The sequence below is a fragment of the Pantherophis guttatus genome, chromosome 12, assembly GCF_059756535.1.
Source record: "Pantherophis guttatus breed Tessera chromosome 12, ASM5975653v1, whole genome shotgun sequence".
Taxonomy (NCBI): domain Eukaryota; kingdom Metazoa; phylum Chordata; class Lepidosauria; order Squamata; family Colubridae; genus Pantherophis; species Pantherophis guttatus.
Genome location: NC_142074.1, coordinates 4129410 through 4153183, shown reverse-complemented (window position 1 = coordinate 4153183; position 23774 = coordinate 4129410). Strand labels below are relative to the sequence as shown.

Sequence of the window (23774 nt, the reverse complement as noted above, 5' to 3'; positions counted from 1 at the left end):
AGAAATGGCCCATTTGCCGACTTCTGGAAGTCGGGAAATGGGCCATTTCTGGCCTCCGGAGGGCCTCTAGGGGGGTGGGGGAGGTCGTTTTTGCCCTCCCCAGGCTCCAAGAAAGGTTCTGGAGCCTGGGGAGGGTGAAAAAGAGGCCAACCGGGTCCACTGTGCCATTGTGTGCCAAAAGCGGGGGGAGCACGGGGGAGCACGCGCGCATGAATGAGTGGGTGGGGAGCATTGAATTATTGGTGTGGGCACATGCACGCGTGAACCCCAAACACACACTCGCCCGCTTTTGGCCCACAACGACAAAAAGGTTAGCCATCACTGGCATACAACATAGCATACTAGGGCTGGAAGAGACCTTGGAGACCCCTTGCTCAAGGCAGGAGACCTCATACCATCTCAGTCAAATGGTTGTCCAATCTCTTCTTGAACACTCCCAGTGATTAAAAACACCACCAACCCTGACTTGATTCTTATCTTGTCTCTTATCTGGTATCTCTTATCTAGCCGCCCCCTCCCCCCCCGAGAATGTACCTGAGAATTACTGGGGTGGGAGGGGGCTGAATTGTATGTACTGGGGCAAAGAAAAAGCTCCAGTTAACTCTTGGTTAAAAATAAGGATTCCTACAAATATAAAACCTTTTGCAAAGGTTTGTCGTGTTGACTGTCGCATGCTGATTGTTTAGCCTGGAACGCTCCAAGTCTTGCAAACCAGCTTCTGTCTACCACTTTCTCTGCCATTAATTGAACACGGAATCACTTCCCATGTCAAGCAAATTCTTCAGTCCAGAACTGTTTGACACAATTCCTCTCCTGACCTTTTTAATAAAACAGGATAAGAATCTGTAGTATAGGAAGTCCACAACTTACAACCACAATTGAGCCCAAAATTTAGCTGTTGCTAAGTGAGAAATTTGTTGTGAGTTTTGCCCCATTTTATGACTTTTCTGGCCTCAGCTGTTAAGTGAATCACTGCCAATGTTAAGTTAGTAACCCCGTTGTTAAGTGAATCTGGCATCCCCACTGACTTTGCTTGTCAGAAGATCACAAAAAGGGATCACATGATCCCGGGATACTGCAGCTGTCATAAATATGAACCAATTACCAAACATTGAATGTAAATCTCATGGCCATGGGGATGTTGAAGTGGTTATTTTACGTAAGGACACAGTGGCTAAGTGAATCACTGCACTTGGCAAGTTAGGTTGTTAAGTGAATCTGGCTTCGCCTTTGATTTTGCTTTTGTCAAAAGGCTGCAAAAGGGGATCACATGACCTTGGGACACAGCAGCGGTCATAAGTAGGAACCAGTTGCTGAGCATCTGAATTTTGATCACATGACCATGGAGATGCTATGCTAAAAATGGTCATAACTCACTTTTTTCAGTGCCGTTGTAACTCCAAATGGTCACTAAATGAACTGTTGTAAGTTGAGGACTACCTGTACCCTCAAGCACATCACAAAGGATGGGGCAGTGGTTTGAGAAGAGGTGCATAGACATCCAGCCTGGCCCTTTTCAAGACTCCGTCCCGTCCCTTTCACAAATAACTTTGCAGAGTTTTCCCTGGACAACTGTCCTTGCAGAAAAGCTGATGGACTCAGCCACTCATTTGCTTTCATGGACTGCCTGCAGACAGTTCCCCCGAGTAAGTGGCCTTCTCCATCTTCCTCCAAATCTACCCCTGTAATTAGGCCCTGCTCTTTTTTCAGGAGTTCTGCAGAACTGAGGTCTCAAGTGACAAGAAAACAGAGATTTTAATCTTGGCTTGGCTCTCCGTCCCACATGGGAGGAAGGGAGGGATGCGTAGGCACTCCTGTAATTGAGACTTTTCCTAGTTAACTATGTGAGAATGAAGAAAGTAAGGCAGGGCTTTGGGAGATGAAAGGGGGAAACTTTAATTAAAACAAGTTTTAAAACCCATCAAGATGATTTTTTTTAATCTTGTTCAGATTAGCAGACATCCTGAGATCACACCCTGAATATAAATGTAGTATTCCTATTTAGCTCGGCATGGAAAGTCCTTATTTAATAGGCTCAAACATTTATGCCAAGTTCTTACTTTTTTTAAAAAAAGGCATTAATTTATTTTTTAAGTGTAAGAATCAGACAGATGACATGAAAATAGCGCATCCATGTTTAAACACTAAATAGATTCCTCGCAGGACTAAACTTCAAATAAACCTTTACTTGTTCAACTATCCTTTCAATGTGAGAAATATCTTGTCCTCTACACATAAATATGGATCTTTCTAACTATAATTTCAACAATAAACACAAGGAAAGATATCTGTCTCTTTGAAAGCCATAGACATGAGAAAGACCTTAAGGTCATGTTTCCCAACCTATATCATTTCAGACAAATGCTTGTCCAGCCTCTTTCTAAAAGTCTTCAGTGATGGAGCATCAAGAACTTCTTGAGGCAACCCATTCCGCTGTTCTAACGGTTAGGAAATTTCTCCTTAGTTTTAGGTTCTTCTCTCCTTGTTTAGATTCCATCCATTGCTTCTTGTCTTCTGGTGCTTTGGAGAATAGGTTGACCCCCCCTCTTCTTTGTGGCAGCCCCTCAAATATCGGAACATTGCTGTCATGTCACCCTTAGTCCTTCTTTTCAGTAGACTAGACATACCCAATTCCTACAACCAGTTTTCATATTTATTTATTTATTTATTTATTTTATTTATATACCGCCCTTCTCCCGAAGGACTCAGGGCGGTGAACAGCCATAATAAAAACAATGTACAAAAATAGAATTTAAAAGCAGATTAAAATAATTAAATCATAGTCCGAATTTAAAACTCTCATTTTAAATCCAATTTTTAAAACCTCATTAAAACCAAATTAAAATCATTTATTGCTTAACGCATTGTAAGCCGCCCTGAGTCTCCGGAGAAGGGCGGCATATAAATCAAATTAAAAAATAAATAAATAAATAAATAAAAATTTATCCCATCAGAGCGGCTTGCTGGAATAACAGGGTCTTCACTGCACGACGGAAGGCGTGGAGGTCGGGGATCCTTCGTATGTCCGGGGGTAATTCATTCCAGAGGGCCGGGGCCCCCACAGAGAAGGCTCTCCCCCTGGGGGTCGCCAGTCTACATTGTTTGGCTGACGGCACCCTGAGGAGGCCCTCTCTGTGTGAGCGTACCGGTCGGTGGGAGGCAATCGGTGGCAGAATGCGGTCTTGTAGATAACCAGGTCCTAAGCCATGGAGCGCTTTAAAGGTGGTAACCAACACCTTGAAGCGCACCCGGAAGACCACCAGGAGCCACTGTAGCTCGCGCAAGAGGGATGTTACATGGGAGTGACATACATATGTTTTAGCCTCCAGTTCCCTAATCAACTTTGTTGAATTAGAGGCAGAGGTGAGCAATCAAACACCCCCATTATCCCACACCTTGGAAGTGGCCAAAGTAGAAAATTCTTAAATGGGTTGTATCAGGCTTCAAAAACTATGAAAGCCACGCAGAGTTACTTCTAAGCAATTTCCTTTATTGTTCCTCACTTACAGGCAGAAAACTTGCCAAACTAAATCAAAATTATATCATTAAAGATATACTCTGAGAACTCCTGGAGCCATCTTGACTTTCTTTCTTTCAACCAAACTATCTAAACTTTGCTGTCTCTGGAATGCACTAACTCCTTCCTGAGAATCTGGGCTACATTCCACCTGGGAGTTATCTGTTAACCTATTTAACTTATCTCAAAGGTGCTTTTTCAAAAGACAACTGGATGACAGTACCTACCGAGCCTTTCATGCCCCCACCATCCAGTCACAAGTGATGAAGCTTCTTGGATGAGAAGCAAAACATCATCTTCTTCCTTCTCAAAAAACAGTCCAGCTGCCTTTGAGACAACTAAACACTTTTGAGACAACTATGACCTGAATGACTGAGAATCTCCTTAGATATTTATTTAACTTACATTAAACCTTAGGTTTAGTTTTATTTTGGGCCTCCCATTATTGGATATTGGTCCCTAACCCAGAAGCCAGTGTGGAAAAAAATAGCCCAACCTGATTTTAAAGATATTATCTCCTCTTTGGGCTGTGTGGTGGTCCGCTGTCGGCCTGTAGAGCTCGCAACAGAGTCAGACACTGAGAAGGCTGGGGAGGAACATGGGCCAGCCCTGGAGTCTGGGGAAGGCTCAGAGGAGGGCTCTGCGTTGGAGGCAGAGATGGGGCCAGAGCCATCTAGGAGTTATGTGCTGACTCTGGAGCCTCTAGTGTCTGATGTCAGCGAGGCAGAGGAACAGAGGGAGCCTGTTCCAAGTGCGTGCAGAGCTGCCAGAAGGCAAGAACAGTTAAGACAAAAGGGGAAACTCGGGAGTAAGGCTTGGAAATGATTGGCCCTTCCCATAAGACATAAAGGAGAAGTAAAGGGACGTGAGCCTTTGCAGGAAGCAACTTTGTTCATGCTGGTCAGTTTAAATTCTGAAGCTCCGTTTTGACTCTGTGCTCTGTGTGGCCTTACAAAGCTAATTGCCAATTAGGTCTTGGCAGCATGTCAAGAGAGATATAGATGGGTGCTTATCAGCCCTATCCCAAAAGACTGTGGCAGACTTCTGTCGGACTCTTTACAAACTGTTTGTGACTCATCACGAGCTGTGAATGAACAGAATTCACAAGCCGTTGAAATAAAAAGAGGGTTTTGGGGACTAATTGTGTGCTTTTTACTGTCTCAGGAAGCCTAGGTCAGAACAGGCTGGTGTGGCATTTGACCGTGAACAGATTTTATCTGTATAGACCAGTGTTTGTCAGTTGAAGATTTCAACTCCCAGAATTCCTCAGCCAGCATTCACATAGTCCTTCCTCCTTGGTCCGGTGCTAGGAAAGCCCTACTCACTTTGTATCCTTGATGTTCATTTGCTCTACATTTTCCAAAGATTCTTCTTTGTTGTCTCTTTGGTTTGCTGATTCCCAGGTTTTTATTTCTTCCGGGTTGACCTACGATAGGATGAGCCTCATCCTATGATGATCCTACCAAACCTTTTTGTCTCTGATGCTGTGGTTGCTCTTGTTTTCCTCTGTGAGGTGCAGGCTGACTACCAGAGAATCTGGGTTTTTTTGATAGGGTGTCAGGTCAGAGGTGGGTTCCACTTACCTTTACTACCGGTTCGCAGTGGGAGCATGCATGCACTTTGCTCGCACTTGTGCTTCTGTGCATGCGCAGATCACTCATGGTGATGTCGTGGCAGGTGGGCAGGTTTATTACCTGTTCTATAGAACCGGACAGAACTGGGAGCAACCCACCACTGTGTCAGGTGCTTCTAAACTCTCAAATTCTCCCCTCCACCTTGGTTTCTGGAGAAGCATCCTAAAGAGTTCTTAAATGTTCTGCAAGAGTTCAAGGTATGGATGATTAAATAAAGATGCCTGGTATCCCGAGAAGCGATTTTACTGCTAATATTAACATTGCTAAATTAGAAGATGCTAATTATGTTCTTCATTAAAAGATGGAAAGGGGCAACAGAAGGAGGGGGGGTTCCTTTGTTCTCTGTCTTTTCTTTTAAGAAAGGAGGTGGAGACGCTTTGGAAGTAGAGCTTTGTCTTCCATAGAGGAGGAACAGCTATGTCAGAGCTAGGAAATTTGTAGATGATGATTGAGTTAAATTGCAGAGGGCATCTGAGGCAATGCTTCTATGCTGGTGGCTTCTTCTTTTCTGTTAATTTCCTTCCTTCCTTCCTTCCTTCCTTCCTTCCTTCCTTCCTCCCTCCCTCCCTCCCTCCCTCCCTCCCTTTTAGTAAATATGACAGATCTTTTATGTAAAGTATGCCTTGTCCTTTTAATACCCCCCTAATGTTGATCTTAATGTGCTCAGAGGTTTTTGGAAGCAAGGATTGGACTATAAGCCATCAGTAGGTAGTATGGAGTTCATGGATACCAGTAAGTCTCAATGAACCTGCCCTACCTGCTTTTAAGAAGAAGAAAAAAATCTTATAGTTGTAAAAATAAAATAGGAAGCTGGCCTATAAAAAGTGGGATTTGAAGAAAATTGGAAAGGAAACTGGCAAAACAAAAAGGCCTGTCTGCAGCAAAATATTTATTTGCAGGAATGGCTTTGGGCCACATGAAGATGCCTCTGAGACAGCAGATAAAATTTTGGGAGGCAGTTTGCTTTGTGATAAACAAGCATCTTGTAATTGGCCATGGCAGACTCAGATCCAAAGAGAGTCTGATAGAAAAACCTGGATTTTCTTCAAAGAGAAAACACTTTAAACAATGATTTTCTGCTAAATTACACAACTCAGTAAAGATTTTCTGCAGCCTTTATGTTGGGTTTGAGTTCACTTTTCCATGTGAAGTAGTGAGCTGGGAAGAAACTTTACATGGAAATGCTTTTTTTGCACAGGAATTGAGTTAAATCCGGGTTCATTTTTCAAAAGACAGAGTCATTGTTTTCTGTCTATGTATGCTGGGGTTGCTAAAGAAGCCAAGGCAATCTCTAATTTCTAAGAAAGAGAAAAATTAGTCTTTTGTTCTCTTATGAGCATTTCTCACCTGGTTTATGGAGAGCAGAGGCAGAACACGCTACCTGCACCCAGTGAAAGCCAACAGTGCTTAGCGCCTTCACAGGGGCCTTTTGTGAAATCCATACAAATCGGTTAAAAAACCCCTCTTGGCTACTCAACCTGCCTCCAGTTTGCATATCTGTGATAAAAAGTTCCACAGAGGAGTTTTAATTTCCATAAAAATTCATAAAAGCCATTTTCTGCATGACTCGACATAGAAAGAATTTGGGAAAGTCATATTTCTTCTATGGGTTTATTGATGAGAATCACACAAGAAGTAAGATATTATGAGGTCTTACATCTTTTACACTTGAGTAGATGCAAAAAAGTAGATTAATTGTCTATGTTTGTGAACTTAATTTACACGTAGATGTTTAGTAGCCAATGTGACCAATTAATACTTTTTTCTGGTACGCAGCATACAATTGTGTGAATGTGCGGTGAAAATCACAGTGCAGGAATATTTGCACCCAACAAACAGCTGTGTTGAGTTGAATAACAGATCTAGAAAATGCAGACTTTAATTAATCTGTGTTTTCTGTTGGGATTGCAGTACCATCTGATTTACTTTTCAGTGTTGAAAAGTATAATTGTAGCTTTCGCCCACATTGGAGCTGCAGGTTTATCCCTCGAGATGTTGATTTCCTTCATCTGATTTCTCCCTCCCCACAATCCATATGAAGCCAACGGAACAAGATGTGAGATCCCGATAATGGACAATGCCAGCAGTCAGAGAACAAGGCTGTCTTTATACAATCCTTGGTTGTACAAACAGAGGCATAGACTCAAAACTATGTGACGTATTAGTACCGCTTTACAAGACCCTAGTAAGGCCCCACCTGGATACTGCACCACATTGCAAAAAAAGATGTTGAGACTTTGGAAAAAGTGCAGAGAAGAGCAACTAAGATGATTAAAGGCCTGGAGAGAAAAACATATGAAGAACGGTTGCAGGATTTAGTTTGGCCAGTTTAGAGAAAAGAAGAACTAGGGATGACATGATAGCAATAGCACTTAGACTTATATACCACTTCACAGTGCTTTACAGCCCTCTCTAAGCGGTATACAGAATCATTGCCCCCAACAATCTGGCTGCTCATTTTACCGATCTCGGAAAGATAGAAGGCTGAGTCCACCTTGCTAGCAGTATTCCAGTATTTGATGGGCTGCTACAAAGAAGAGGGGTTCAACCTATTTTTCAAAGCACCAGAAAACAAGACAAGAAGCAACGGATGGAAATTAATCAACGAGAGAAGCAACCTAGAACTAAGGAGAAATTTCCTAACAGTTAGAACCTCAAAAAGTTTTTGGACAACCATTTGCCTGAAATGGTATAGGGTCTCCTAATCGAGCAGGGGGTTGGAGTAGAAGACCTCCAAAGTCCCTTGCAACCAACTCCATTAATTTATATTCTATGTTCTAATTCAACCCTTCTTAGTCTTATAATATCCCATGCATTATTCCATCATCTTCTCTATAATTTATGCAAAAAGAAAAGAAAATCCACCTTTTTAAAAAAGATGCAACTTTCTTAACAAAAATAAAATGGTGTAGTCCAATGTCATTGTTATTGCCATTGTTAACAAGCACCAATGGTGTACATTGTCTAGTTCTCAATTCTATCAGGGAGGGTAGGGGAGAGAGAGTAAGCAGCTTTCTGAAATGTACCCTATTTAATAAAAAAAAAAAAACATTCAAGATGAGAATGACAGGAAGAGACGTGTGTATGTGTGGGATCGATCACATCTGGTACAGCATTTCCAGAAGAGAAATCAGCACCTCTCTTTCAACACATTGCACATCACTAAATTCTTCTAGGAAAAAAAGAAAAAAACGCAACTTGCTGAGCCATTTCTGGCCGTTTCATTTTTTTAATGACACCTAGAGGGCTGGGCAGCAACACAACAGCATGGTAACAGCCTGTTCTTGTGGGGCATGTATACAACTCTGAAAACAGCAAAACACAATTAAAAGCCACCAATAGAAAAGTAGGAGTTTTTCTCTGCAAGGTTTTAAAAAAAAACAACCCTGGATGCAAAGAAGCTTCCATAATCTTATATTAACGCATGGTGAATTCTTAATAAAATGAGTCATGAAGAACTCACATTCTGATCTTTCCTAGCACCAGAGCTGGTTTAATTAGCTCAAGCTCGTTAGACTAAATGGGATGGGGGGGGAATGTTTGCTAATGAAGGCTGCATGGCCTCTTCTGCATTGCTGTCAAAGTCAGATTTTTGCAGGCAATAAATTTGTCTTTCAATACTTCATCTGTTTCTGTGACAAACTGCAATAAAATTCTTCTCAAACGTCCTCAAGTCATATGTAGCACCATGTCATTGTCAACTCTTTAGTATTTGAAGAAGGGTGGGGGAGGGGGAAAATAAACAAACAGAAATGTAAACAGCAGAAGGCTCATAAGAATAAAGATTGTCAAGAAATCTCTTTTTGTTTGATTTGAGGGAGAGGCTAATGGCAAAATCTTACTGCTCCTCCACTTCAACCTGTACTTGAGACCATCCAGAAGATCTCTTCTGGGCTGTGAAATGTCAGGAAGGAATATTGCAATAATTGCTGGGATCTTTATCTTTACAATTATGGAGTCTGAGAGAGAGGAGATGAGGCTGGTGCAGTCTGCTTGGGTCATTAATCACACTTCTGGGTTGGTGCAGACCAAAGGAATAGTGTGTGGAGGGTTGAGATAAGCCACCTGTTAATTATCTCAGCCCATCCTGGTTTGCTTTCTGACTGGAGAGTATCTGGATTTAGTGTTTTTGGAGAATCTGACATGGTGACAGTGGTCAGAATTATTTCTCCCGTGTGAAATTATTTTCAAACTGTCCTCAACCCAAGAAGATCCGTTAGCCTGATTCACACATGCATTGAAGGAATAATTGGTTTTAGTACACCCAAATGGACTGCCATAATGTGTGTGCAAGGGGCTATCCTAAAAACTTCAAGAGATCAAAATAGAGCCACTTAAGCAGAAGTTATAGGAGAAAAGCAGGAAATTAAGGTCAGGCAAATGATCAGGATCATTTGTTCAGTTGTAGCACAAAAGATTAATTGAAGCCTATAACGAGAATTGTAGGAAAACAGCAGGTAGAGCTGTGGGGTGGAGTTAAATGTGTTATCAGCATAGAGTCCTTAAAGATAAAGGTAAAGGTTCCCCTCGCACATATGTGCTAGTTGTTTCCGGCTCTACGGGTGGTGCTTATCTCCGTTTCAAAGCCTAAGAGCCAGCGCTGTCCGAAGACGTCTCCGTGGTCATGTGGCCGGCATGACTAAATGCCAAAGGCGCACGGAACGCTGTTACCTTCCCACCAAAGGTGGTCCCTATTTTTCTACTTACATTTTTTATGTGCTTTCGAACTGCTAGGTTGGCAGAAGCTGGGACAAGTTGCAGGAGCTCACCCCATTACGCGGCAGCACTAAGGATTCGAACCACTGAACTGCCGACCTTTCGATCGACAAGCTCAGTGTCTTAGCCACTGAGCCACAAATGATCCAAGCCCAACCCCTCTTGAATTCTGTTGATCCTTATCTGCCATCAATTTACTACTGAACTTTAGTTGACTAGATTCTTTGCAGTGCTTAAAATAAGCAACAAATTATATTTGGAGGAGCTCACAGCAGGGTTCAGAAACACTTAAAATATTTACTTGATTAATGGGTTAATTAATACAAAAGTTGTGTTTTGAACCCACCTACCCTTCAATGGAGGCGCAGACTCACTTCTACACTGGAGAGCAAGTGTTAAAACTGCCTGAATACTTGAAGAGCTGCACAATGGGTATGCATTAATCTGTGAGATTCAGCAACAAGAGCATTATGAACACACGCAATGGCTCAATATAGTTAATTGAGCAAGATAAACTGGCTTTGGTGCTCGCATGCTCAAGGAATTCCTTCCTCCTGATAGCTTAATGAGGACGCTACAAAAAAGCATCTGTAATTTCCATTGCATCTCAGAGTCAACTCAGCAAATGTCACTTTGCTAACACTTTCTCTCTTTATGGAGTGTGTTAATTAATAACGACGGCAAAACGCTTAATTCGTTCCAACTCTCTGGAATGCAAAAACCCACAATCGCAGCATTACAATGGACTAATTTGTGCAACTGTTGCCCTTTGTTATCTGACACATGTTCAGAGTTGATTTTACTGACGGAAAGGAGGTTGCTTCTGGCCCATTGTGAGGCGTATCAAAGCTTTTTCCACATACAGGTATTTAGAAAGAACAACCCTGAAACCCAACAGATATTGTTGTTGAACGCCACGTATCCCAGGTTTTCATACCCAAACGCTACGCAAACAATAGAATACAGCAAAACAATCACACACACAAACAGCTCAGAGCTTATTTGGGGAGAGAAGGTTACTGATTTCATTTCATTTACTAATAAATAACAATCAACGTTGAGGATGTGGTTTAGCATTGGGCATCACCCTAACTCTATAATCTGGGACGGCATTTGCAAGGACCAAGTGGCACAAACTCCCTAAAAGCTTACCAGGGACAGAGGGAGAAGACAACAGGTGGCAGAGAGGAGAAATTGCAATGCAATTTACCCCAATTCCGTGAATGCCCCTTGATGTAAAAATAGTGATTAACACATGACTGACTATAAAAGAAAGGAAACCCTCAATTAGAATCAAGATCATGTGAAGTGTTAATACCACTTTATAAGGCCTTGGTAAGGCCACACTTGGAATACTCCATCCAGGTTTGGTTGCCATGATATAAAATATATGTTGAGACTCCAGAAAGCGTGCAGAGAAGAGCAACAAAGAGGATTAGTGGACTGGAGGATAAAACATACAAAGAACAGTTGCAGGAACTGGGTATGTCTAGTTGAATGAAAAGAAGGACTAGGGATGACATGACAGCAGTCTTCCAATATTTGAGGGGCTGCCACAAACAAGAGGGAGCTCTACCTATTCTCCAAAGCACCTGAAGGCAAGGCAAGAAACAATGGATGGAAACTAATCAAGGCCACTGGCAACCTAGAACTAAGGAGAAATTTCTTGACAGTGAGAACAATTAATCAGTGGAATGACTTGTCTCCAGAAGTTGTGGGTGCTCTAACACTGGAGGTTTTTTAGAAGAGATTTTGGCAACCAATCTGAAATGGTATAGTGTTTGCTGCTTGAGTAGAGGGTTGGACCTCCAAGCTCACTTCCAACTCTGTTATTCTGAAAGAAAAGTAAGGGAGAAGAGTAAAACCAGAAGTCTGCTATGTAGTAAATTTTGTAGCTCCCAAACCATACTCTTTCAATATAGCACAGGCATAAGAACTCAGGAACCAGAGTTGATCAAATGAGTACAAATTTATTTCATGCCATTTCTAAATAAGAAACTGAACTACTAATGGTCAAGGCAAATTGGCAGGAGATAAGAGTCAACAGAATTCAAGGGGGAGGCTGGACTTAAGTCTCTTCTGGGAGCGAAAGGACTGCAAACTGATTATGCACTTGACCCCTTCCTCAGGCTCAGCTTGGTCATCGCCTACATCCCCCTCCCCATCCATCTCTTTGCAGCAACAGCCTCTCACGATGGCCGGCAGACGAATCTCTTGGTTCAAATCAGATCTTTATTACGGTCATAGACCACCATAGAAAGACTGGAATATGAGCAGTTAATAATTTCAAAAGCTTTTTAAAAATGGTCTCCCTGGATCTGTGCGGGCAAGCATACACAGCTCGTAGGATTTTAGAGTATCTAACCTGCAAAACTGTAGAGGTTGTAACTGACTTTATAAAAAATGTTTTGTTTTTGTTTTTAATCTTGGGGAAGTTAAACAGCATTTGAATAGTTTGCAGATTCCCAAGTACACTTTGCAATTCCAGCTCTGTTGCTCTGTTGAGGTCAACCTGGTGCCTTATTATCATTTAATCTTCAAATGAATGTTCCTCTGACCTGTTCATATCCCAGCATCATTAAAAATGCTGCTGCGAGCCCATATGATATTGGCCTTTGTCCCACTGCAACTTTCCAGTTTGAAGAAGAATTGTCAGCAAAAACTAGAAGTAAAAACCTGTCAGGAAAAACTGGATTAACCATCATCTTCCAAGTTCATGCCTTCGTTTTGGGTATCTCTGTCTCCAATCTGATCAGGTTGTACTGATTTTAGAGCAGAGGTCTCCAACCTTGGCCACTTTAAGACTTGGGGACTTCAATTCCCAGAATTCCTCAGCCAGCATTACAGAACTGAACTCAAATGAACTTGAAGAAGCTTCTGGGATGAAAAGTGAAATGTCTTCAAGGAAAAACCAAGAAAGCCCCGTTGCCTTTTGAAAAAGCACCTTTGGGACAACCATGACCTGGATGACCGAGAATCTCCCTAAACATTGACCATGGGGATGCTGCAATGATCGTAACTGTGAATACTGGTCATAAGTCACTTCTTCAGTTCCGTTGTATCTTTGAATGGTCATTAAACGAATGGTTGTAACTGAAGGACTACCTATATGCAATAGCATCTTTATTGGTAACCCCATCTCCAATGACTTCTCTATGCCAAAAGATCTGCTTCTGCAAAGGGGATGTGGAGGGGACATTTGCTTTTTTCTACTCTGAATTTCCCACCATCTGTTGTCATTCAGACAAGTTCAGAGAAGAACAATCAGGATCATCCTGGAACAGATGGAAGAGTGCTAGGAGGAGAGAATGAACAAGCTGGAGATGTTCAGTGGGGGATATGGTAACCACCCTCAACTTTCCTGAAATAGGAATCTCACATGGGAGGCCAGACTGATTGACTCTTGTTTCCACAGTGCAGGACATTGGAGGTTCTAGAAAAGCTCCTAGTAGAAAAAGTCAGAACTGAAGAAGCTTCTTGGTTGAGAAGTGAAAGGAAAGAAAACCAAGAAAGTCCAGTTGCCTTTTGGAAATTCCTTCACCAGTTCAGATTAGTGTCAAGCACCAGGAAAATCAGGAGATCCAGGCAGTTCAAATGAGTATAAAGATTTATTGCAAGCTTAAGCTCTCTACAAGAATCCGAACTACTAACAGTCAAGGAAAATGAGTGGGAGATGAGACCGGCATTCAAGGTGGGCTGAACTTAGATCTCTTGTGGGCAGGAAGGGACTCATGATGGAAGGTGTGTTTGACCCCTCCCTTGGGCTCAGCCTGATCGTCTCCTATAGCACTTTTGGGACAACCATGATCTGGATGATTGAGAATCTCTATTGATTCCTAGCAGAAAGAGCAACTCCACAGAGGAACCAATGAAGAAAGACGTGGCAGGAGCTCTTGAGGGATGAGCTCAAACTCAAGCTAGGCAGCTCTCGGTCTGGGATGGTTTAACTTGGATTCAGGCCCTGGACACAGGGTTGGGCTCCATAGCCTCAGAGGGTCCTTCCAACTCTAACATTTTATGGAATTGCTATAGGTACTTCTATGTTAATCTGGCTTGTAAACCTAGTAGTGTGTTCAGAAAAAAAAAACAGAACACTTCTATTTATACACTGACACGAGCCAACTAATGGATTCTGGTGCTGCCCCTTAAAAAAACACTTTCCTTTTTCTGCATTACCTTGATGGGTGGGGAAGCTCTCGCCACTAAATAAACCTTCCAAATTTGGCTTTGACAGATTTTTTTAAAAATTGAGAATAAGAGCTCAAATTGCCTGCAGCTTCACTGGCATTAAGACTGCAATTGATTTCATTTTTCTCTTCTGCTGTGTGTGGACTTTGACAGAATGGAAACAGCTTTGATTTTAACAGCTGGAATGTCTATTTTCAGAGGCAGAGAACTGACCAACATCTGCCTGTTCTTCTCAGCAATCATTGCAACTTAACTCTGTAGCTGATTAGGTCTAATCTGCAAGTCTCGTGGCCCTCCCCATTCCCCTCCCCCCCAACCCAACATGTTAGAAAAGAGATGCTCTCAAGATCAACTCAAACTTCTTCTTCCTCCCTGTATTCTTCGCTTCCCACCTTGCCTCAAGAAAAGTTCTTGAAATTCAAGTTTTACGGATAGTCCTCGATTTACAACAGTTCATTTAATGACTGTTTGAAGTTAAAACAGCACTGAAAAAGGTGACTTGTGACCATTTTTCACACTTACGACCGTTGCAGCCTCCCCATAGTCACGTGATCAAAATTTAGGCACTTGGCAACTGGTTCATATTTATGACGGTTGCAATGTCCCGGGCTCATGTGATCCCCTTTTGTGACCTTCTGACAAGCGAAGTCAAAGGGGAAGCTAGATTCACTTAACAACCGTGTTAATAACTTAACAACTGTGACATTTCTTGATGTAAAATGCGGCAAAAGCCACTTAACAAATGTCTCACTGAACCATAGAGATTTTGGGCTCAACTGTGGTCGTAAATCGAGGATTACCTGTAGAGTGATTTTATAGAACTTCAGCTGGCCTAAGGAAGGGAAGGGTCTAGGATATTATTCTGCATCACCTTGGAGTCTCACTCTGTCTCCTTGCTCCCAGCACAGCCCAAACTTGGCAAGAGATTAGTTTACCATCTAGCATCTGAAAACTGTGATAACGTCCTGCAAAACAAGATATCTGGGGCAGGATCTCCTCGAGGCATCTCACTGGCTGCTGATAAAGACCAGATAAAGTGTAACACCAACCAGCCTTCTTGGGGCGATCCTGCAAGGCACTTATTTCCACCAGACCTACTGACACAGGAGGAGGGAATGGCGACAGCTATGAACTTGGAAGCCTCTATTATAAATGCCAAAAATATTTTTGTTCTGTCGCTCTCTTTTTAAATATTCCATTCAATAATAAATTGATGGCCGGCTCTTATTTTCCAAACATACCTTCAAGGACATAGCATTACAACGAAATCTGAAATAATTTCCCCAAGTGATAGATGCAACTTTCCTGAAACTGGTGCCTTCAAGCTCTGTTAGACCTACCACTCCTTCCCACCTGTCTTCACTCCTTTGGCGGTTCACCGCAGAGAAAGCTGGAGCGAGGACATTCACAATTACACTTCTCCAGCTTGCCAGAACGGATTGGAGGGTGGAAGCATGGCATAATGAGCAGTTTCTTTTCAATGGTTTGATTTAGAACTTCTAATTTAGAAGTTGGAACTTCTGGCAAGGTCTTTTGGAATGACGGGAGAACATCGGCAGAAACAAAAGGGTATCTGAAATCTGGAGACTGCTTGAAGCAGAAGCTACCAGGGAATTTAGCAAAGGGTCTAGGACAAATCGCCATGGCCAACTCACTGTGGGACAAGAGTTACAGTAATATTGAAGAAATGATGGAATAGAATCATTAAAGAAAGGATGCCAAAGGAGGGACAAAATGAAATGTGAATCACAAAAGCTAAAATATTTTTCAAAATTATTTTAAATAATTAAATTAAATTGTTGAATAGTCCTGCAGCAAGTTGGCCATGGCGAGTTGTCCCATTCTGGTCAGCAGAGGAGGTAAAAACATCAGGACAGCAGCTGCAATCACACAAACGACAATGGGTGCAAAAAGGCTTTGATAGTGTGGTTGTGACTGCCACCTTGACATCTGTAACTGCCAAGGAGATCCCTGGAAATTAGCATAAGATGCTATGGAATTGTTACCAATGTCCCAGCCAATGTCTGGTCTGTAGAGAACATATAAGACAGTCTATCCAATCAAGCATAAATGCATCTAAATGGCAATAGCTTACTAACTAGGGAGGGGAGTGGGAAATTGGGGAACTTCCAAAGACATTTGACCATCAGCCTTAAATGGGCCATTTTTAAACCAAGAAGCTTCTAACGAAAATAAGGGAGATAAACTGTGGAATTAGACCTAAAACCCTTTGAGGATAGAATTGGAACCAAGGTGTTTTTAAATCACATCACACTAGATTTGTTAATAGCTTATCCATTATCTCTGTGCTATCCCAGACCCTGCTTGGTGAACGTGATGTGATGGAATGTAGTGAGGAGGGGGATTCCCAGGAGGGAGGGGATTGATTCCAGAGGAGTAAGAGGCAACTCAGCCCAGAGACCAGGTGTGAGAGAAAGCGGGTGAAGACAGCCCCTCCCTAACAGTTCCCAGAATACATTGTAGATGCAGAAAGTAGAGTCCTCAGTCTGCCAAGAATTTGGTCTATAGGTGTGAAGACCATAAATAGCTCACCCTGGAAGAATCATCATGTATCATTCGTGGTTTTGGGTCTGACAGACTGAGGACTCTACTACCTGCATCTACAATATAGTCTGGGAACTATTAGGTAGGAGTTGTCTTCACCCTCTTTCTCTCAGCCTTAAGATCTGGGCTGAGCTGCCTCTTGCTCCTTTTGGAATGCACCCCTTCCCTCCTGGGGATCCACCTCTTTACTTCCCCAAAGGCAACTGGACTGGGGGACATTCAGATCTCAGGGGGAGCCTCATTCCTGAGGCAACCATTGCTATGGAGAAGGTGCATTTCTGAGGTCCCAGGAGATGACACTGTTTGATGGAAGGAACCTGGAGCACCCCAACCATGCAAGGGCAAATGAGTGGGCACAGACTATGATCAAACAAGTGGTCCCTAACGTGCTACCCTGTTTCCACCAAGACATTCCCTGATAATAAACCCAATCGGGCTTTTGAGCGCATGGCAATAAGGACTATTGGACTACTGTAATGCTCTCTACATGGGGCTCCCCTTGAAGAACACCCGGAGGCTCTACCTGGTCCAGAACGCGGCCGCGCGGGGGATTATGGGGGCGACGAGGCGCTCCCATGTGACACCTCTCCTGCGCGAGCTGCACTGGCTCCCGGTGGTCTTCCGGGTGCGCTTCAAGGTGTTGGTGACCACCTTTAAAGCGCTCCATGGCTCAGGGCCGGGGTATTTACGAGACCGCCTTCTGCCACCAATAGCCTCCCACCGGCCAGTACGCTCACACAGAGTGGGCCTCCTCAGGGTGCCGTCCGCCAGACAATGTCGGCTGGCGACCCCCAGGGGGAGAGCCTTCTCTGTGGCGGTGCCCACCCTCTGGAACAACCTCCCCCCAGAGATACGTACAATAACAGACCTCCGGATTTTTCGTCGGGCCCTGAAAACCCATTTATTTCAACTAGCTGGGCTGGCTTGAGTTAAATTTTAAATTGATTTTAAATTGGGATTTTTAATTACGGCCAAAATATTTAATTATTTTAAACAGTTTTTAGATTTTGTATGTCTTGTTTTTACTTTGGCTGTTCACCGCCCTGAGTCCTATATTGGAGAAGGGGGGTATAGAAATTTAAACAAATAAATAAATAAAATTATTTTCAGAGAAACCCGGTAGCTACAATATTAAGACTTGCAGCATAAGCTATCATGTTGTTACACCCAGAATAAGCTTCTTAGATGAGAAGTGAAACATCTTCAAATGAAACAAGACCAAGAAAGCACCTTACAAAAAGCACCTTTGAGACAACCATGGCCTAGACTTCCTCACTATATTCCATCCCAGCTCTTCCTTTAGTTGGAGAACACAACAATCCATAGAGTATGCTCATAAAATGCCCTCTTACCATGTTTGGCATGTCATGTTCATTCCACTCCTTGTTAGCCAATTCCCCGACAAACTACTCTTAGTGATTATTGATCTGCTATTGTGAGATCGATCGACTGACATTTCTAGAAAGGTGTTTCTAGCCATTGCAACTGCTATTAGGAGCTGTTGAGTAAGCCCAACAATGAATGGCATTTAAACTCTCATTTTGTGCTTAGGTTTACAAGGTCTCTTGGACTTGTGGATTCATTTCTTTTAATAGAACCCAAAACTATTGTATCTACAACATTTCATTTCATTTCATGCATTTTGTCCTGGCAATCGAATGAGAAGCTGTTGATATAGACCTTGCCCTGTGAGGGAATCGTCCAGAAGATGTCACATTAATTAGTGTTGGTATATCTATAGTCTAGGATTAAAAGTTCACCTAAAAATCATTCTAAATCCCATAATTGAGGAATGTCTGATTCCAGGAGAAGTGGAAGCAAACAATTTATATCTTCAACATAAACTTAGTATGTTACGCTGAATGTCCTTTAAGTAGGGATTGTGGGCAAGAAAGAGAGTATGGGATCCCATCTTTCAAGGTGTTATCATCACCTGTACAGTCTTACATGGCTTGTGGTCAGGCTGTTTGAAGGACCACCTCTCCCTTCTTATATCCCACTGGCCCTCCAACAACAACACAAGAACCCATAAACACCACAAACCTTCCTCTGTTATGTTTTAGTAAAAATGTTATTTAGGAAATCAGTACAGGTAGTCCTCAACTTACAACAGTTTGTTTAGTGACCATTCAAAGTTACAACAGCAGTGAAAAAAGTGACTTATGGCCACTTTTCACACTTATGGCCGTTGCAGCATCCCCATGGTCACCTGATTTACATTCGGATGCTTGACAACTGACTCACACTTACGACGGTTGCAGTGTCCCAGGGTCATGTGATCGCCTTTTGCGACCTTCTGACAAGCAAAGTCAGATTCACTTAACAGCCATGTTACTAACTTAACAACTGCAGTGCTTCACTTAACTGTGGCTAGAAAGTTCATAAAATGGGGCAAAACTCACTTAACAAATGTCTCACTTAACAATATAAATTTTGGGCTCAATTGTGGTCGTAAGGCGAGGACTACCTGTAAAGCATTCAGCAAAGCAAAATACAGTTAGTCCTCAACTTACAACCATTCGTTTCGTGACTGTTTTGAAGTTACAATGACTCTGGCAAAAGTGGCATGGCCATTCCCCACACTTACAACAGCTGCAGCATTCCCACAGTCACATGATCAAAATATGGGCCCTTGGCAACCAGCATGTATTTACGATGGTGGCAGCATCCTGGGATCACATGATCACCATTTGTGACTTTCCCAGCCAACTTCAGACATGCCAACTCAATGGAGGATGCTGGATTCACTTAACGCCCGCATGATTTGTTTAACAATTGCAGTGATTTGCTTAATAACTGTGGCAGAAAAGATGATAAAATGGGTGTGACCCACTTATAACAACAATTTTGCTTAGCAATTGTGGTCCCAAGTGTCATCCTACGTCAAGTACTACCCGTTTACCCATTGGCACTAATACATCTGGACCCCATCAAGGTCCTCAAAGGACAGAGGAAGCCTTTTGGGAGGGGGAGTTTCAATTAGCCAACCCACCATGGTGGCCATTTTGGGAGCAGACCCACCACACACTCTCAAAATTCCCAAAGACCCCCACTTTTCCCACGACTGATAAATATTTAACAGAATAACCAAGTTGGAAGGGACCTTGAAGGTCTTCTAATCCAACCTCCTGCTCAAGCAGAAGACCCTATACCATTCCAGACAAATGGCTGTCCAATCTTAAAAGCCTCCAGTGATGGAGCAACCAGAACTTCTGAAAGAAGCCATTCCACTGATTCATTGTTCTGTTAGGAAGTTTCTCCTTAATTCCAGGTTGCTTCTCTCCTTGATCAGTTTCCATGCTTCTTGTCCTGCCTTCAGGTGCTTTGGAGAATACGTTGCCCCGCCCTTTTTTTTGTGGAAGCCCGTCAAATATAGGATCACTGCTGTCCTGGTCCTTCTTTCCATTGGACTAGACCCGTGATGGTGAACCTATAGCACGGTTGCCACAGGTGGCACGTGGAGCCATATTGGTGGGCACGCAAGTGTTGCCCTAGCTCAGCTCCAGCGTGCATGCGTGCACCAGCCAACTGATTTTCAGGCCTTCCAGTCCACCGGAAATCGGGAAACTGGCTGTTTCCAGCCTCCGGAAAGCTTCCGGGGGGATGGGGAAGACTGATTTTGCCCTCCCCAGGCTCCTAGAAAGCCTCTGGAGCCTGGGGAGAGGGGAAAATGGGCCTACTGGGCCCACCGTGCCATCATGTGCCAAAAGCAGGAGAAGTGGGGGGGGGAGTCACATGCGCATGTGCGGGAGGGCGAGGCGCATTGAATTATGGATGTGGGCACAGGCACGCGCGACCCCCCCATGTTCCCCCCGCTTTTGGCATGCAACGGCAAAAAGGTTAGCCATCACTGGACTAGACACACCCAATTCCTGCAGCCATTTTGTTTTATGTTTTAGCTTCCAGTCCCACAGTCATCTTTGTTGTTCTTCTCTGCATTCTTTCCAGAGTGTCAACATCTCTCTCTCTCTCTCTCTCTCTCTCTCTCTCTCACACACACACACACACACACACACACACAATGAAAACATTTTTTGAGGTCCAATGATTGATACACCAGCATTACAACATTGGCACTTCTGAATTTTGACTTCTTTCTTAAAAATTCCCAATATCCCTCCCCCTACACCCCCCCCACTCTAAATTGACTTTATACATTTAACTTTTATGCCTTGTGCTCCAACGTAGCTTCTTTTAACTGAGGTTTGTTGACTAAGCCACAGTGGTCTACTACTTCACACATAACACTAAATGAAAAACGATGGGTTGCTAATCCAGAATGGCTGATGTGTAGATATATTGGATGAATAAATAAATAAATTAGCAGCAACTAAGTCCTCAAATTCCACATTTGTATTATAATTTCAGAATCTCTAGGGGGAAATCCAGAATGTTATTGATTCATAATTGCAAGAATGCCTTGGGGTGAAAAATGGAAGGAAAATTATTTAGCATATTTTAAAGACACTGTATTAATTTTTATTTAAGTTTGAACGCCCAAGGAATTAATTCAGAAATAAGAAATTACATAATAATAATGTTAATATTAATAATACTTTGCGTTCATCTCTTTTATCGTTCTGCAAAGAAGAAAGAAAAGAAAGATTAAGGCAGACACGAGGAAAGTGCTTTTTTTTTAATCTCAGAATAAAACCTAAAAACTGTCAATAGCACCATAGGTGTTAAGCATTTGTAGCTATGTTTTAGATTTTAAAAAAACGTTGCATTAAGGAAGCCCTTTATTTGGCATATGCAAGTATAATCCCGCCTTTGTGCAAATTTAGCAGGAGCAACGGGAGGCAAGCCTGTTTAAAATAAAATTTTAGCAAATTGGTTCCTTGCTTTGAGAAGCGAAAGAGGCCTGAGAGCACAAGGACTGTAACTCAATGTATCAAAATATAATTGAAAGTCGGGAGAGCTTGAGGTGTAATCATAACACGCAAATGAACTCCTCAAGAAGCAGACGCTCATCTTATTAGGCTGAACATAGAACCATAGCCTCGTAAGGCTGGAAGGGACCTTGGAGGTCTTCTAGTCCACCCCACTGTACTAAAATGCAGTCATGTGACTGCTGGATGTTACAAATGGTTGTAAATGCAACCCGGTTGCCAGGTGCCCAAAAGTGTGGTCACGTGAGTGAACTGAGGTGGGGGGAACATTGGAACTGAGGTGGGGGAACATTGGGGCTTTGAATCTGGGTTGTAAGTATTCCACAGGTAGGTCTGTCAGCACTTAGAACGGTCACTAAGTGACTGGTCATAACCTGAGGACATCCTGCCTGGATCATTGTGGGTCCTTAATTTCCAGTAAAGGAAAAAGGTAAGGTTTGAGTTTAGCAGAGCGCATTTCTGCAAGGCCAGCAATACTGCAGTCTTACCTAATTATGAGGGTCCACATTCTTTTTAATTTAATACCTGCTCTCCCACAGTGTCCCTGCATGGCATCAAAGGCTCGTTCTCTAAACGGGGCAGGGCGAGTAAAAGAAAAGATGCCATGAACTAACAACACATTCATCACTGTGAGGGCAAAGGTTTGTTCTCTGAGCTTGTGGGTTGGTTTCCAAACATTTCATTACCATGCTAGGTAACACCTTCAGCGGAGTTTAGGGGGTGCAGTGTTCTTCTGTTTATCAGGGCCTCAGGTGTGGGTGTGTCAAGTGAGGGTCTTGTGATGGGTCAGGTGTGAGTCATCAGTGAGAGTCTCAGGACGGGTCTTGTGATAGGGAGGTTACATCGGGTCATCTGAATTTTGATCATGTGACCACTAAACAAAAGAAGAGAACAATTTGTTGTTAGTTGTGAAGTCGTGTCCGACCCATCGCAACTGCATGGACAGAGGCCTTCCTGTCCTCTACCATCCTCTGGAGTCCATTTAAGTTCACACCGACTGCTTTAGTGACTCCATCTAGCCACCTCGTTCTCTGCTGTCCCCTTTTTCTTTTGCCCTCAATTGTTCCCAGCATGAGGCTCTTCTCCAGGGAGTCCTTCCTTCTCATTAAGTGGCCAAAGTATCTGAGTTTCCTCTTCAGGATCTGGCCTTCTAAAGAGCAGTCAGGGTTGATCTCCTCTAGGACTGACCGGTTTGATGGCCTTGCAGTCCAAGGGACTCATAGGAGAACGATTAGGGTGTCAAATGGAACTGCAGGCCATGAGTTGCTTCAAAGGTGACATCTTGGCACACCTGAGGAGATGCTGATGCATGTAATGCCATTGCTGGAGTCTCCATCAACATCACCTCCTCCTTTCATCCACTGAGCAGCTGAGAAGGGAAGAGTTTAGTTATGTATTTGATTTGTCCTCTGCCTTTATTTTGTATCCCTCAGGAGAAACTGGCCTAAGGACACTACCCAGCCAGCCTCTGTGTCTTAAGAGAAGACCAGAACCTCTGCTCTAGTCCAAGCTGTGAATAAGGACCGTGGAGGTCTTGGGGGTGGGGGCTGTGGAAGGAATGTGATGCTGTTGGAACAAAAACTAAGAAGGATCCTAAATTTATCTCCCTTCTGACATAATTGCAACATGTAGAACATAGATTAATAGGGTTGGACAGCACATTAAATTGCAGCCTTAGAACAGATTGAGGCTGCCAGTCAATATGATTCTATGGTTTGTTACCATTTTCTTTACATTTCTTTTTTTCTGGTAAAATAATCAAATCCGCTCTGCTTTTAAGATATATTTAGAACAGGTTTTCAAAGAGAGGAACTTCAGAGAGTTGTGCAAAACACGAAATGCATTTCCTCCTGGAAACAGAATAAATTGCTATTTAAACTTTTTCCTATTGTCTATTTGCCTGTAATTTCCACCTCATTTCCCCACTTTTCTACATTATCTATTATCTATCTTTTAGTTTAGTCTGGTCTCTGGCATTCCCTTGATTTCTATTCAGAGATACCTAATCACTTTTATTTTAAATCTCCCAGTCTCCATAAAGTACCTGCTTCTAAAGGAAAGGCTGAGAACTGGGGAAAAAGTGGGAAAAGGCACAAATTCTGTACTTTTTTCCCCCCTGTAGTTTTCAGCAACACTTTCTCTGCTAGCAACAGATGAGTTTTCAAAGGCCTGGTAGGAGCAGCACTTCACAAAACAAAGACCAATAATTTCACTGGGATGCCCATGAATTTTACAAAAGTTGTATAGAGACTGACCTGGTCAATA

General features: G+C 42.8%; 1 protein-coding gene across 2 annotated transcripts in view; it reads right to left on the bottom strand.

Annotated features, from left to right (window-relative positions):
- NEXMIF (neurite extension and migration factor) overlaps positions 1-23774 on the bottom strand; it is a 412598-nt gene that overhangs the window by 146642 nt on the left and 242182 nt on the right. The gene's annotated exons all lie outside the window — the stretch shown is intronic.